Source organism: Panthera pardus, unplaced genomic scaffold (assembly GCF_024362965.1).
Source record: "Panthera pardus isolate Hobbes unplaced genomic scaffold, ASM2436296v1 HiC_scaffold_21, whole genome shotgun sequence".
Taxonomy (NCBI): domain Eukaryota; kingdom Metazoa; phylum Chordata; class Mammalia; order Carnivora; family Felidae; genus Panthera; species Panthera pardus.
Genome location: NW_026526777.1, coordinates 69,157,658 through 69,173,120, shown reverse-complemented (window position 1 = coordinate 69,173,120; position 15,463 = coordinate 69,157,658). Strand labels below are relative to the sequence as shown.

At 45.9% G+C, this 15,463-nt stretch overlaps 1 protein-coding gene across 1 annotated transcript in view; it reads left to right on the top strand.

Moving 5' to 3' along the window:
• LOC109258917 (uncharacterized) overlaps positions 1-15,080 on the top strand; it is a 39,366-nt gene extending 24,286 nt beyond the window's left edge. Inside the window, exon 3 of the transcript XR_008424725.1 lies at positions 15,069-15,080. The gene's annotated coding sequence lies outside the window, so the exon portion shown is untranslated. The remainder of the gene's footprint in view (positions 1-15,068) is intronic.
• Positions 15,081-15,463: the final 383 nt, after the last annotated feature.

The following is a 15,463-nucleotide window of genomic DNA, read 5'->3' as shown; positions in this document are numbered from 1 at the left end:
GCTTGTGTGCATTCTCTTTCTCTCTTGAAAATAAATAAAAAACATTAAAAAATTTGGTTATGTGAAATATTAAAAAAATAAATTTATCATTTATATTTGTTTTCTATTAGTTTCATCTGTTCTTTATTCCCTTTTTCCTCTCTTGCTGCCTTCTTTTGGATTTGAATATTTTTTATGTTTCCATCTTATCTTTTTTATTTGTTTGTTTATCTATTTTTGAGAGAGAGAGAGCATGAGCAGGGGAGGGGCAGAGAGAGGGAGACAAAGAATCCAAAGCAGGCTCCAGGCTCTAGGCTCTGAACTGTCAGCACAGAAACCCAATGTGGGGCTTGAACCCACAAGCCATGAGATCGTGACCTGAGCTGAAGCTGGATGCTTAACCGACTGAGTCACCCAGGCGCCCCTCCATTTTATCTTCTTTGTTGGCTTGTTAGTTGTATCTCTTCACCTTGATGTTTTAGTGGTTACGTTGGGGTTTCAGGGTCGCGGTATTGTCTTTAACTCGTCAGTCTGCCATCAGGTTACATTCTGCCACTGGAGGTATAGTGTGAGAGCCCGTGGAGTCTACCTTTGTTTCTCTCCTCCTGGTTTCTATGCCATTGCTGTCATATCTTTTACTTACATATTTGCTATAGGATGTAAGAAACCCTAGGCTATCTTGTTGTTTTTATGTAAATAGTAAGTTTCTTATTCTCTTTAACTTTTTCTTTTGAAATGATTATAGATCCACAGGAAGTGGCAGAGAAATGTATAGGAAGGTCCGGTGTCCCCTTCAGCCGCCTCCTTCAATGTTGATCTCTTGTGTAACCATAGGACTGCATTAAAACTAGGAAATTGGCATTGATCCAACCCAGAGTTTATGCAGATTTCCTCAGCTCTACATGCACTCATTTGCGTGTGCGTGGATGTGTGTATGTATGTATCCGTGCAGTTTTACTTTACGCGTGGCTTCCTGTAATTGCCACCACAAGTGAGATACAGTGTCTCTCATCACCACAAGGCTCCCCTGTACCTTCATAGCCACTCTGCCCCCCTTCCTCCAATCCATGACCTCCGGCAACCACTAATCTGTTGTCCATTTCGTATTCCAGTTATCTCAGGAATGTTATGTAAATGGAATCGTTTACATGGTATCGTGCAATATATAGCCTTTTGCTTTCCCTGGAGGCCAGCCCAAGGTCTCATTGTACCAAGAATTTGTGCCTTTGATCTCTCAGTAGTATTCCTTGGTGTGGATGTCCCGCAATGTATTTAATTATTTATACACTGAAGGACATTTGTGTTGAGTCTAGTTTTTGGCTATTACAAATAAAGTTGCTATGGACATTCACGTATAGGTTTTTGAGTGTATGCGGGTTTTGATTTGCCTGGGATAAATACCCAACAGTGCTAAGGCTGGGTTGCATGGTAAGTGCGTTTTTAGTTTGAGAAGAAAATGCCAAATTATTTTCCAGAGTGGCTGTAGCCTTTTATATTCCTACCACCAATCTCTGGGTGATCCAGTTTTTCCACATTCTTGCCAGCACTGAGATTTTTTGTTTTGTGGCTTTAACGTGCATCTCCCTGGTTGCTGATTTTTGACATTGGGTCATTTGGTTATTTTCCATCTGTATATTCACTTCATTGACATGTCCTTAACCAACTTTCTAACCGTATTGTGTGCCTTTCTGCTATTGAGTTTTGAGAGTTCTTTATATATTCTAGACACCGAGTCCTTTGGTAGATGGGTGGTTTGCAAAGATTTTGTTCCAGTCTGTAATCTGTCTTTTTGTTTTCTCAACAGGTTCTCTCACAGAGCAAACATTTCTAATTTTTAAGAGGTCTGATTTGTCAAGTTTTCCTTTTTACGGATCATATTATTAACGTCAAATCTGAGCACTCTTCCTAGTTGAACATCTTCAAGATTTTCTCCTGTGTTGTTTTTTCCTCATAATTTCATAGTTTTACATTTTACATTTGAATCGATGCATTTTGAGTTAATTTTTGTAAACGGTGGAAGGCTGCGGTTGGGGTTCATTTTTTTTTTTTTTTTTTTTTTTTTGCCAATTGACTTTTTATCAGCAGTTTTCAGCATAGATATGATATGCCTTGAAATGGCTTTCTTCATGTTGCAAGTGCCGGGGTTTATGGGGCTTCTCATATCTGTGGCTTTACAGTTTCCATGCAATTTGGTAAAATTTCAACCACTGTTTCTTCAAATATTGTTTTATGTCCCTATGCCTCGTACCCTTGGGGGATTCCCATTACATGTATATGAGGCTGCTTGACATTGGCCCACAGCTCACCGAGGATTTTATTTCTTTAAATTCTTTTTTTTTTCTCTTTCTGTTTACTTTTGAGTAGCTTCTATTGCTATGTCTCAAATTCACTAACCTTTTCTTTTGCAATATCTACTTTGCCACTGATTCTTACTGACCTAATTTTTGTTTCAGATAATGTAGTTTTTGTCTCTAGAAGTTTGTTTTTTTTTAAGGAGTTGTTTAGGTGTTGGCTGGTATTTTATTTTATTTTACTTTATTTTTTCAGCTTTATTAAAGTATGATTGACAAAAAAAATGGTAAGATATTTATTTGTAAAAAATTTTTCTTTGTTTAATTTTGGAGAGAGCGGGAGCAAGGTAGAGGGGAAGAGGGAGAAACAAAGAGAATTCCAAGCAGTCTCCACACTGTCAGCGCAGAGCCCCATTCGGAACTCGAACCCACAACCTTGGGATCATGAGCTGAGCCGAAACCAAGAGTCAGCACTCAACTAACTGAGCCATCCAGGCGCCCTAAAATGGTAAGACGTTTAAAGGATACGCTGTGATGATTTGATATATGTGTACATTGTGAAAGAGTTTCTCCCATCCAGTTAGTTAACGCACCCATCACCTCCAATATTTATCTTGTGTGTGTTTGTGCGTATGTGTGTGAGAACTTTTGAGTTCTCTCTCTCTTAGCAAATTTCAGTTATGTGACACAGTATTATCAGCTGTAGTCCCCATGTTGTGCATTAGATCCCGAGTCCTTATTCATCTTCTAGCTGAACGTTTTAACAACCTTTTAACAACCTCTCTATTGTCCCCTCCCCCGCTGTGGCAACCACTTGTCTCTTTTCTGTTTCTTTTTTTAAATTTTTTAAATGTTTATTTATTTTTGAGAGAGAGAGAGAGAGACCGAGAGACAGAGTGTAAGCAGGGGAGGGGCAGAGAGAGAGGAAGACAGAATCCGAAGCAGGCTCCAGGCTCCGAGCTGTCGGCGCAGAGCCCGGCGCGGGGCTCGAACTCAGGAGCTGGGAGATCGTGACCTGAGCCGAAGTCGACCGCTTCACCGCCTGGGCCCCCCCAGGTGCCCGTCCGTTCTCTGTTTCTGTGAGCTTGACTTGTATTGCTTGGTTGCACACGGAAGTGACACCGTGTAGTTTTTCCCCTTGGCTTAGTTCAGTTCGTGTGATGCCATCAGGGTCCATCCACGATGTCACGAGTGTCAGGGTTTCCTTTCTCGTGGCGGAATGATATCCCAGTGTACGTATGCGTATGTGCGTGTGCACGTTGTTGTCCATTCCTTCGCTGATGGACACTTAGGTTGTTTCCATATCTCGACCCTTGTGAAGAATGCTGTAAGAGGGGCGCCTGGGTGGCTCAGTCGGTTGAGCGTTCGACTTCGGCTCAGGTCACGATCTCATGGTCCGTGAGTTCGAGCCCCGTGTCGGGCTCTGTGCTGACAGCTCGGAGCCTGGAGCCTGTTTCGGATTCTGTGTCTCCCTCTCTCTCTGCCCCTCCCCTGCTCACACTGTCTCTCTCTGTCTCAAAAATAAATAAACGTTAAAAAAAAAAAAAAAGAATGCTGTAAGATCACAGGGCTGCAGACGCCTCTTTGATGGCCTGCCTTCCTTCCCCTGGATGTATACCCAGAAGTGAAATTACTGGCCCATAAGGGAGCTCTATTTTTAATGTTTTGAGGAACCTCTGTACTGTTTCCCACAGTGGTGGCACCACATTAGGTCCCGCCAACAGCACAGGAGCTTCTTCGTTTGATGTGGTCCCACTTGTTTATTTTTGCCTTTGTTGCTTTTGCTTTTTGGTGTCAAATCCAAAAACTCATCGCGAGAGAGGTGTCAGGGAGCTCACCACCTACGTTTTCTTCTAGGATTTTTATGCTTTCAGGTCTGAAATTTAAGTCTTCAGTCGATTTTGAGTTGATTTTTGTATATAGTGTGAGACTGGGGTTTGATTTTATTCCTGTGCACGTGACTGTTCAGTTTTCCCAGTGCTATTATTTACTGAAGAGACTGTATTTTCTCCGTTGTACGTCCTTGCGTCCTTTGTCATAAATCAGTAGACCAAAAATGCATGGGTTTAGTTTTGTGCTCTTTGTTCTGTTCCATTGCTATATTGTCTAGAAGTTTGATAAGAGTCTTTAAGAAATAGCTTTCAGGTGTCCGCTGAAATTTTGAACAAGTATAATACAACTGTGATGGCTGTTTTTATGTCCTTGTCTGTTAATGCTCACACCTGGGGCTATCAGTTGTGGGTCGGTTTATCCTCATTGATCATTCTCCTTGTTAAGGGTAAGGTTTTACTATTCCTTTGTGTGGCTGGTAGTCTTTCATTGGATGTTTAACCTTATTGAATGCTGGATATTTTTGTGCTCCTATTAATATGAAAAACAATTTTGGGGGGGGCGCCTGGGTGGCTCAGTCGGTTAAACATTCGACTTTGGCTCAGGTCACGATCTTGCCTTTTGTGGGTTCGAGCCCCGCGTCGGGGTCTGTGCTGACAGCTCAGAGCCTGGAGCCTGCTTCGGATTCTGTGTCTCCCTCTCTCTCTGCCCCTCTCCTGCTTGCACTCTGTCTCTCTCAAAAATAAATAAACATTGGAAAAAGAGAAAAACAATTTTTAAAAATGTTTATTTATTTATTTTGAGAGAAAGAGAAAGAGAGCACCTGGGGGAGGGACAGAGAGAGAGAGAAGGAGAGAGAGAGTCCTAAGCAGACTCTGTGCTATCAGTACAGAGCCCCATACACAGCTCGATCCCATGAACCACGAGATCATGACCAAAATCAAGACTCAGATGTTTAACTCACTGAGCCACCCAGGCATCCCATGAAAAACAATTCTTTAAGGATCTTCTTTTTAAAAAATATTTATTTATTTATTTTGAGAGAGAAAGAGCTGCGCACGAGAGTGGGGGAATAGAGAGAGAGGGAGAGAGAGAATCCCAAGTAGGCTCTGTGGTGTCAGCACAGAGACCAGTGTGGGGCTCAATCTCACAAACCGTGAAATCATGACCTGAGCCAAAATCAAGAGTCAGACGCTTAACTGACTGACCCACCCAGGCACCCCTAAAGATTTTAGTTTTAAGTAATCTCTACTTGGGGCCCGAACTCACCACCCCAAGATCAAGGATTGCAGCTCCACTGGCTGAGCCAGCCACGGACCCCGAAAGACAGTTTTTTGAAGAGAATTACTAGGACTTTTAGTTTTGTTTAGTTTCATCAAAAAAAAAAAAAAAAAACACAAATATGTCATAAAGCTTTTTTTCCTTTAGGGAGAAAAAAAAAGGAACAATTTTCATAAAATCAAGTAAGCCATGGTAACTTGAAAAACGTCGGGAATCACCGGTTTACAAGTTATGCGTGAACAGAAGAATAACCGTCACAGCCCCAGCTGGCCGCTTCGTGCCAATGGCAGCAAACAAGGTCAACTTGAGAAAAGTCAATTAAGTGTTTGGAAGTCCTGGTGAGTGCTTAAGCAGACCGATTCACGGGGACATCAGTGTAGATCTGTCTTTGGTATGCGTATGTCAATATCCTAGGCATGTTTTTGAGTTCTGCTCTGGGATGCTGTTACGTTCATTGTCAGCAGTCGTCTGGTGTCGCCTGCCCTTGTTCACGAGGTCCCTGTGCAGGTGCGCGGGCTCCGCCATATCAGACCCCTCTGGCGTCTCTTCCAAGATGCTGGCTTTTCTTGGTCATTTGGAGTCCCTCACGTCTCGTGAGAACACACTCGGGCTTTCACAGGAGGACCTTTCTCTCTCCTCCCTGCGTTTTCTCCTCTTGAAGTCCTAGAACTGTTGTCCAGCCGGGGGAAAGAGGCCCCTTCACGAGTCACTTACTGTATCAGGATTTCTTCTTTGTTTTCAGGCCTTGCTTGTTTTCCATCCCAGGCGGACTGCCGTTTTTCTTTTGCTTTCTCTTTCCCCCTTTCTCGCTTTTAAAACTTGGGTTATGGGAAATCTTAGGCCTGCCCAAATACAGAGACGGTACAGTGGGCTCCCGTGTGCTCATCAACGACCATTTTTCCAGTGCTGTGGATTTGCAAACATTAGAGACTCGTCTTCAAGTACAGACGTCATGTGGGGGGACGCACAGCCCTGGTCTCGTGTGGTGTGGGTGTAAGACTCTTGGTTTGTTTTCCAGGTCCAGATGGATACAACGCGAAAACTAAGAGTCTTCAGTGATTTTCAGGGGATGGACCAGGCATCTAAATACTCTCTGACTTTTTGTTTTGTGCGTGGTCCTCGCAGCTTGTAGCTCTTTCTGTGCTTTGTTTAGTCTCTGGTTGATTTAGGCCGTATCTCATCTTTGATCTGGATTTACACTCCATGCATGTAGATCCTAAGCTTCCTTCGTCTTCCTCCTCTTCCCCCTCTCCTCCTCCTCTTCCTCCTTCTTTTGCTTCCTTCTCCTTCTCCTCTTCCTTCTCCTCCCCCTTCTCCTCCTATATATATACATATATATACATACATATATGTATATACATATATATATATGTACACATAGAGTGTTTTTATATATCAAGTAATGGATAAAACCACACTAAGATAAAATCGCAAGAGGTGTCTGGTAGAATCCTGTCACTACTACGTACTAGTTAGCGTGACTTTTCCAAATCTGAACCTCTCTGAGATTCAGCATCATCATCTGTAAATTGAATAGTGCCCACCTTTAGGAGGGTTGGTAGGATCAGAAATAACACAAGTAGGGGCGCCCGGGTGGCTCAGCCGGTCGAGCGTCCGACTTCGGCTTAGGTCACGATCTCGCGGTTTGTGGGTTCGAGCCCCACGTCGGGCTCCGTGCTGACAGCTCGGAGCCTGGAGCCTGGAGCCTGCTTCGGATTCTGCGTCTCTCCATCTCTCGGCCCCTCCCCTGCTCATGCTCTGTGTCTCTCTGTCTCTCAATAATAAATAAGTGTTTAAAAAATTAAAAAAAAAAAAAAGAAAGAATGCAAGTAGAGTGCATCACAGTGCCAGGAGCACAGGAGTAACTCAGGATGACAACCGCCACGATATGACACATGTGGCATGGCTGAGAAACGGGTGACAGAGAATATCACCCCCGACTGGCAGCTACGTAGGCACCAGTGACTACAACACTGGCTGAAGTCACTTATGGAGCCAGCGACAGATCCAGAACCAAACACATAAATGCCACTTCCTGGACGCAGAGGCTGCTGCAAACATACCCAAATCTAACTTCTGCTCATATCTTTGTGGGTGAATTCTTTTTTGCAACAGAAATAAGATATTCCCAGCGGTTCTTTTCAGGGGGTTTACTAAATTCATGGTTCCAGGCGTCTCGTTTTGGGCATTGTGCCCCAAACCGTGCCCTTGTATCCACGGTGAGACTTTGAAGGAGCCTCTCAGACCGGCACCCGTCTGCCGGGGCGTGTTGTTGAGTTTACTTGTGGACAGGCTGCCTCTCAGAAGCACGGGCTGCAAGTGGACAGCGTGCAAGCAGCCCGAGGAAACGGCCGCGACGCGACGTTTCACGGAGAGGAGGGAATGCTAAGAGTCCCGCTCACCCTGCGTCTGCCTCTGCGACTCTCTCTGCCTTGCTGTCTCTCTGACATACACACAAACGGAGTCCTGTCGAGCTTCTAGGCTTTACGCCCTGGAGGGGCGTTCACACCTCTGCAACTGTGTACGCTTTCCAGGTGGAGAGATGGTCCCGTTCAGCCGTTTCTCCTTACATGTGACACAAGCGTCGCCGTGTGTCGCGGTTAACCACCTGGAGATGTCCCTAGGATATAAATTCTGCCTAAAAGCGAAAGGCGCCTTCAAGCAGAATTAGTGAAAATTGTGTGGACGAGGCTCCCGCTTTTGTCCTAAACGGACAAAGTTTGGGGAGAAAAGGACTGTTTGAAGGGGATCTGGAGAGAGGCCCCTGGAACTGTCGCCTGCTGATGGGAGACCCCTTCTCACTCGGGACTCACAGGGTTACGTTCTCCCTTCGGTAGGGACGACCGTAAGCAAACCGAGCAAATCAGGATGCAAGGCCTGGGAGAGAATGAAACCCTCTCCTTCCTCAACAAGAAGCATCTGGGTTCCTCCCTCTTGTCTTTTTCAAAGCCCTATTTCCCACACTGAGCACAGCGGCTGTCCCTGAGGCATCTTTGTGCCCCTTGCGCCTTTCATCATGCTTTACATACAGTAAGCACTCAAAAAGGATTAGGTTGGGTGCTGAACGCATAAATGTGTATAAGGGGCAAATCTGCCGTGTTGCCAGGCGCTGAGTCGACCGCTAAGGATGTGTATCCTGGAGTTCCTGAGTTTCACTGAGCTTGCTGTCTAGATGGGGTAGCAATTTGGGGAAAAGCATGGCCATTATGTCTTCAAGCGTCTTGTCTGTTTCTCTTCTCCTCTGTGACTCTAATTGCACGTATGTTTACCCTTCTCATAATGTCCTGCAGCTTCCTGAAGCTGTTATTTTTTCATCGTTTTTTTTTTCCCTTTGGCTCTTCAGAGTAGAAAACAAATCTACTGGGGCGCCTGGGGGGCTCAGTCGGTTAAGCGTCTGACTTCAGCTCTGGTCATGATCTCATGGCTGTGGGTTCAAGCCTTGCATCGGGCTCTGTGCTGATGGCTCAGAGCCTGGAGCCTGTTTCAGATTATGTGTCTCCCTCTCTCTCTCTGCCCCTCCCCTGCTCAAGCTCTGTCTCTCACTCTCTCTCTCAAAATAAATAAATAAACTTAAAAAAAAAGAGAGAGAAGAAATCTATTCATCTGTCTTTAAGTTCGTCTTCATTCTGCTGTTAAGCCCATCCAGTGGTTTTTAACATTTCAGATAGATACTTTTCAGTTCCAGAATTTCTATTTAGTTCTTTTTGTAGTTTCTAGTTACCTGCTGGTATTTTTCATTTATTATAAACATACTTTCCTTTATGTCCTTGAGCTTAGTTACGATAATTGTTTTATAGCCCTTATCTGCTAACAGTATGTGAATCATACTATTCATACAACACATACTATTCATCAGGGTTGATCTTCATTGATTTTATTTCTTTCTGGAGTGTAGATAATGTCTTCCTGTTTCTTTGTAATTATTCTAAGTACTTTTTTAAGTTTATTTTTTTATTTTTTAAGTTTATTATTTTTCAGAGAGAGAGAGAGTGTGCGTGCATGGGGGTTGGGGGGAAAGGCAGAGAGAGAAGGAGGGAGAGAATCCCAAGCAGGCTTCTCGCTGTCAGAACAGAACAGAGCCTGACATGGGGCTCAGACTTATGAACCGTGAGATCTTGACCTGAGCCAAGGTCAAGAGTCAGACGCTTAACCAACTGAGCCACCCAGGCGCCCCAATTGTTAAGTAGGTTAGAACCGTGTCCTGGACATTGTGAATGATGTGTTGTTGAGATTCTCAATTGTGGTATGTTCTCGTGAAGAGTTGTGTTCTGTGTCTGTAAGAGTTGTGTTCTGTGTGTGTTTGTTTGTTTGTTTGTTTGTTTCTGGTGGTAGGCAGTTAACTTGGTTACATTCAGACTGCTAGCTTTGTCTTCTGTGCTGTGAACCGTAGGTCAAATTTCTGCTCACTTCATGTAGTCTTGGCTGGATGGCTTGAGGGCTGCTTCCTCCAGTGTGGTTCTGGCACGAGCCAGGGACTCCCGCAAAATTTATGCACGCAGTCTGGGGCTCTTCCTTTCTGGCTCTCCACTTTCCAGGGTTTCCCCTTTGCTTTACAGGAGCTGTGTCTCTCTCAACTCTATGTTCTGGTGCTTCACGGGAGTAAGACTTTGGGTTTTCTTTCTGACTTTTAGCTGCCTCGTATACTGTAATCCAAGCACGTCCCCCTGGATAAAAGCCATAAAAACCAGGAAATGCACCCACTTCTTTTCCCTGCATCCAATTGCTCACTTCCTTCCGGTATCTGCCTGTTCTGGTTACTCCCCAGTGTCTTTGGTTGGTTGTTTTTATGTTTTGCCCAGAGTTTACAGTTGTTATTTGTGAGAAGGTTGGTTTGACAGGAGCCACACGGCCATGACTAGAAGCAGGTATGGAGAGAGGTATGTAGGACCACAAGATGGGGACAGATAAGCAAGTCACTGTCACAGAAGGACTCAGAGATGAAAATACCTTAAGAAAACAACTTGGCTTATAAAGAAGTTTGTAAGGGAGTCCAGGCTTGAGAAAGACAGGCTGACCGAGGAAAAAAGGCAACAGGTGTTTAAAGGGAAGAAATTACTGAATCACTGAGTTTATAGTCAGTCTGTTTAGCATAGAAAAATTAGTTTTCTTGCATGATTTTAGTATTTACAGAGGCTGAGACGGATCTTCAGACATCAACTTTGTAAAAGTTAGGGAGAGACATGTTTTTTTGTAGGAGGTCAGTAACCTGCAGGAAAGCTTCGAGGTTTCATATTTCGCGGGCTGGGAGCACACAGAGCGATCCTGGTTTTTGTGATTTGGTTCTGTTTGTTTGTTTGTTTGTTTTGTTTCCGGGTGCAAAGTGGACAGGTGTGCAAAGTGGACGGGTGCAAAGGTGAGGGTGGGCCAGCCAGTTCTCCTTACAGTCCAGCCCCAACCTGACACTCAGATTTGACCTCTTAGGTTGTTTTGAAGTTTTCTGGTTCGGTGTAACTCGACTGATATCTTGTTATGTTCACTGGTTCACCGCTTATGTTCACTGGTTGTTAATACACAACTTTCTCGACTTACAACGGAGTCAAGTCCGATAAACCCCTCGTCAGCTGAAAATACCGTTAACCCGGAAATACAGTTAATACACCTGCCGACCTCGAAACTTCTCAGAAACCCCCATTAGCCTGCAGTTGGGCAAAATCATCTAACACAAAGCCCATTTTGTAGTGAAGCGTTGAGTATCTCGTGTAATTTATTGACGACTGTACTGAAGAGTGTAACGGTCTTGTGGGCAGAGAATGGCTGTGGGCGTGCGGTGCTAACCCCTTGACCGCCGGCTGGCAGGGAGCGGGGACCTCTGCCCAGCCTCGCCGGAGAATGTCACAGATCGCTAGCCTAGGAAGAGGTCAAAATTCACCACTGAAAGTGTGGTTTCTACCGGGCGTGTAGTGCCTTGCTTCCGTCTCAAGAGTCGGAAACTAGGAGGTGGAGCCGTTCCAGTCGGGGGCTGTCTGTACAGAGGCATCCTTGTTGCACGCTCATAAAACCAGGGCGGATCTGCTCTCAGAGTTAACTTGTAAATCCTCTGTCGCTGTCATTTGCTTTTTTTTTTTTTTTAAGAAAGAATTTTTCCTTTTGTTTTTGATGTTTATTTTTGAGAGAGAGATAGAGTAGGGGAGAGGCGGAGAGAGAGAGAGAGAGAGAGAGAGAGGGAGACACAGAATCGGAAGCTGGCTCCAGGCTCTGAGCTGACAGCACAGAGCCCGACGTGGGGCTCAAACTCACGAACTGCAAGATCATGACCTGAGCCAAAGTCGGACGCTTAACCAACTGAGCCACCCAGGCACCCCTCGCTGTCGTTTACTTTTATGTGTCAGAATTATTTCATCACCTTGATCAGCTCGTCTCCTGAGCTAAGGAACAAGGACCCTTCTGTGTGGTCCCCTGCGGTTTGACTGTAGAGGCGTCCTCTGTCTGAGACGCTGCAGGTTGTCAAGTTCCTGACCTGCAGGGAAATTCTCTATTACCTGTAAAGCGGATGTTCTATAAGCGTGGGTTCCAGGAGACTTTCCCCAGAGCTGACTGACGTTGGCTCACAAGCGAGGATCGTTAAATCTGCAGGGATTTTGTAAGCTGCTTGTTAAACAAGGCCATTACTGGAAATTAAACTTTGTAACTTTCATTAAACTTTGTCATTTTCATCACAAGTTTTCTTCCTGCTGAATTCTAAGTTGGGATGTCGGCCTAGTGTATCGCTTACGGAACGTTCCATTGCCATTTATGAAAGCAGGTTAAGCTGATGGTTAGAGACGAGGGTGGAAGGAGGGTTTTTACTCACATACCTGCTTAAGACAGAACCTTCACCGCAGTTCAGTCTGCTCCCTCAGTCCCAGGAAGTCGATGTCTGTTTTGCCAATCTCAGTTCGATCATCGACCTTCACCGAGTCACCCGTTTCCATGCTGGAAGGTCCTGGAAGTCCTGACCAAGCCTGGTGGCCCGGACTGGACGGATGTCCGTGGCCGCACTGGCGGGGAGCACTCGTGAGTGGGCTCACTGCGGTGTCGCTGGTCGGGAGCCCCTGCTCCGGGGTTATTGCATCTCGTTTTGAGGTTATTTCCAGAAGTTTCAGTTTCATGCCTGAGTTTATAGCAGAGGCTGTTAGGCGCGTGGAAGATAAAAGCAGACGCCGTCCGTTGATGGCAAGACTGAGTGACTTTGGCTCCTTTGTTGTAACGTCCAGCAGGGCCAGAATGGAACCAAGGAGCAGGCTTGTCACTTTACAAGGGTGTGGTCAGCGACGTCCCCGGGTAGTGAGAGCTTTTGTCCCAGGGCGCGTTGATTTCTCACCAGTGGACAAGGGCATTTCAGGATGAGAAGGAAGAGATTTTTTCCTTTCTATTTATTTATTTATTTTTAAAAGTTTATTTATTTTGAGAGAGAGCATGTGATCACGTGGATGGGGCAGGGGACAGAGGGAGGGAGAGAGAGAGACTCCCCAGCGGGCTCTGTATTGCCGCCACAGAGCCCGACGTGGGGCTTGAACTCACGAACTGTGAGATCATGACCTGAGCCGAAGTCAAGAGTCAGTTGCTTCACCGACGAAGACACCCAGACGCCCCTATATGTGGCAATTTTGTATTTGCAGAGCATGATGATGCTTACCGTTTTGTTTTGTTTTGTTTTGGCCTTTAGAGTTGTGCTTAGCAAACCAAAAGGCCAGGGAAACCTCCCTGAGGCTCTGAAGGGCTTGACACCGAGTGTGTGTGAGTGTGGCTGTGAACACGTATGTGAGAGTGTGTGTGTGTGGTGTGTGTGTGTGCGTGTGTGGGTGGGGGCGTGTGTGAGTGTGTAGATCCGGGCTGCGTCTCTGAGGTAGTTTCCGCCCGCCCCAGGGGCTGAAGGAAGGGGTGTGTGTGCTGTTGGCCAAAATACCAACGCTTCCCCATTTGGACAGAGGCGCAGGGGAGGTTGCACAGGTCCCGGGACAGAACCGGCACAGAGGTGGGTCAGAGCCCGTCCTGCGCACGTGAACTGCCTGGGGAGTTGCTTACAGAGAAATCTTCTGTTTTTCTCCTTCACCTGTTAATTTTGATTGACTTCAGGGTTATTTGTTCTATTTGTTACATTTAAATATTATTGTAATGAGAAATATTGTTTTTAAACCCTTTGAAATACAGATTTGCCTCAACTTAAATGAAGTTCATTGTGGAAAGATTCAGAATAACAGCACAGTGGAATAAATGTTCAACTTTTAACATAAGATTTATTGCAGAATTCTCTTTCTTTCTCTCTTTCTGTTTATTTATTCAAGTAATCTCTATACCCAACGCGGGGTTCAAACTCATGACCCCGAGATCAAGAATCGCATGTTCTAACAACTGAGCCAGCCACGCACTCAGAATTCTTTTAATTCATATTTTTAGTTTTAAAAACATCAATCCAGAAAGTTTGGAAAGTAGAATGAGAAGTAGATTACCCAGGGCGCCTGGGTGACTCAGTCAGTTGAGCGTCCGACTTGAGCTCAGGTCACGATCTCCTGGTTCGTGAGTTCGAGCCCCACGTCAGGCTCTGTGATGACAGCGCGGAGCCAGGAACCTGCTTCGGATTCTGTCTCTCCTTCTCTCTCTGTCCTTCCCCCACTCACACTTGGTCTCTTTCTCAAAAATAAAATAAACATTTAAAAAAAAATTACCCATATTCCATCATCCTAATGTATTATCAATTTTGGTAAATTCTATTCCAGAATTTTATCAGATGTACATCTATGTTATTTGAAACCTTTATCCATAGTGCACACACAGGTTTGATTGTGACTCTTTCCTCCTAACACCGACTCTAAGCATTTTGCCATCTGTGTAGCCGTCGTTTCGCTATTTGAAGCTCCCTCAGTGCCTTTCAAACGTGGGACTGTTTACAAAGACCTAACTGCGCACGGGTTTTCGGCAACACGGCCGTGGTGTTGGAAGCACAGACAGGCTGCACCGAAGCCAGATCGGGGTTGGTGACGGGAGGCACACGCTGGGAAACCAGTGCACCTTCTCGTCCAGGAAAGTGATCCAGTAATTTCTGCGTTTCTCAACCAGGTGTCCAGGCGACCTAGAAGGTGTGTCCCACATGACTTGTTTCGCTCATGGTAAAAACGGTGTCATTTGCGGATGACGGGTTCGTCTCGAGTATCGGAGATACAACTCGGGTCCTTCTCTTTGCCTGGTGGCCCAGCAGTGGCGCAGGGGAGGCACTCTCTGTCCCCAGCCCCGAGACCCCATGCCCTCCCCTGAGTCTGCTCACGGGCCCAGGCGCCTCTGTCTACACCACTCTGTCCCGGAGCCATCGCTGCGTAAGTCGTCTGTGACCGACTGCAGAGTTTTCACAGACGGTGCACTTGAACACGTCGATCTGATCTGAGGTGGCTCTTCAAAGTAACAGCAAGGTCCGGAATCAAGTCTCCAGACTCTCCGTCTCAGAAGCCACCGGGGCCCGTGTCTGAACCGGTCTCATCCCCTGGGCTGGGCCAAAAACCGTGATAATGTAATTTCCGAGTATTGTACCTGCAGTGTTGGTATTTCACGCCCTCTGGATAGAATGGACCGCAAGGACTTGGAAAAATTAAATCTCATATCATTTTCATACAGAATCTCAAAAATCACCAAGTCCTTTTGTTAGAAAAAAATTTTTTAACGTTTATTTATTTTTGAGAGAGAGAGAGACACAAAGTGTGACCAGGGGAGGGGCAGAGAGAGCGGGAGACACAGAATCCGAAGCGGGCTCCAGGCTCTGAGCTGTCAGCCCAGAGCCTGATGCGGAGCTCAAGCTCACGCACTGGGAGATTGTGACCCAGCTGAAGTCAGACGCTTAACCGACTGAGCCACCCGGATGCCCCAAAAATCACCACGCCCTTGAAATGCCGCGTAGTCCCAGGGATGAGAAGGAACGGAATGTGCACATCTCCCCGGCACCCAGCTGTCCCTGTGTGTCCCCGTGTCCTCCCCTCGCCTGGCAGCATGGGGCCTCCTCCAGCCTGCCTTCTGGAAGCAGGAAGGCGGGCAGGGAGAGTAGACCAAAGGTAGGAACCGGTTTATCAAGTCCTCTGCCTGCCGGGCCTGTGCCTGAAGCCACATTTCTCGCAAAC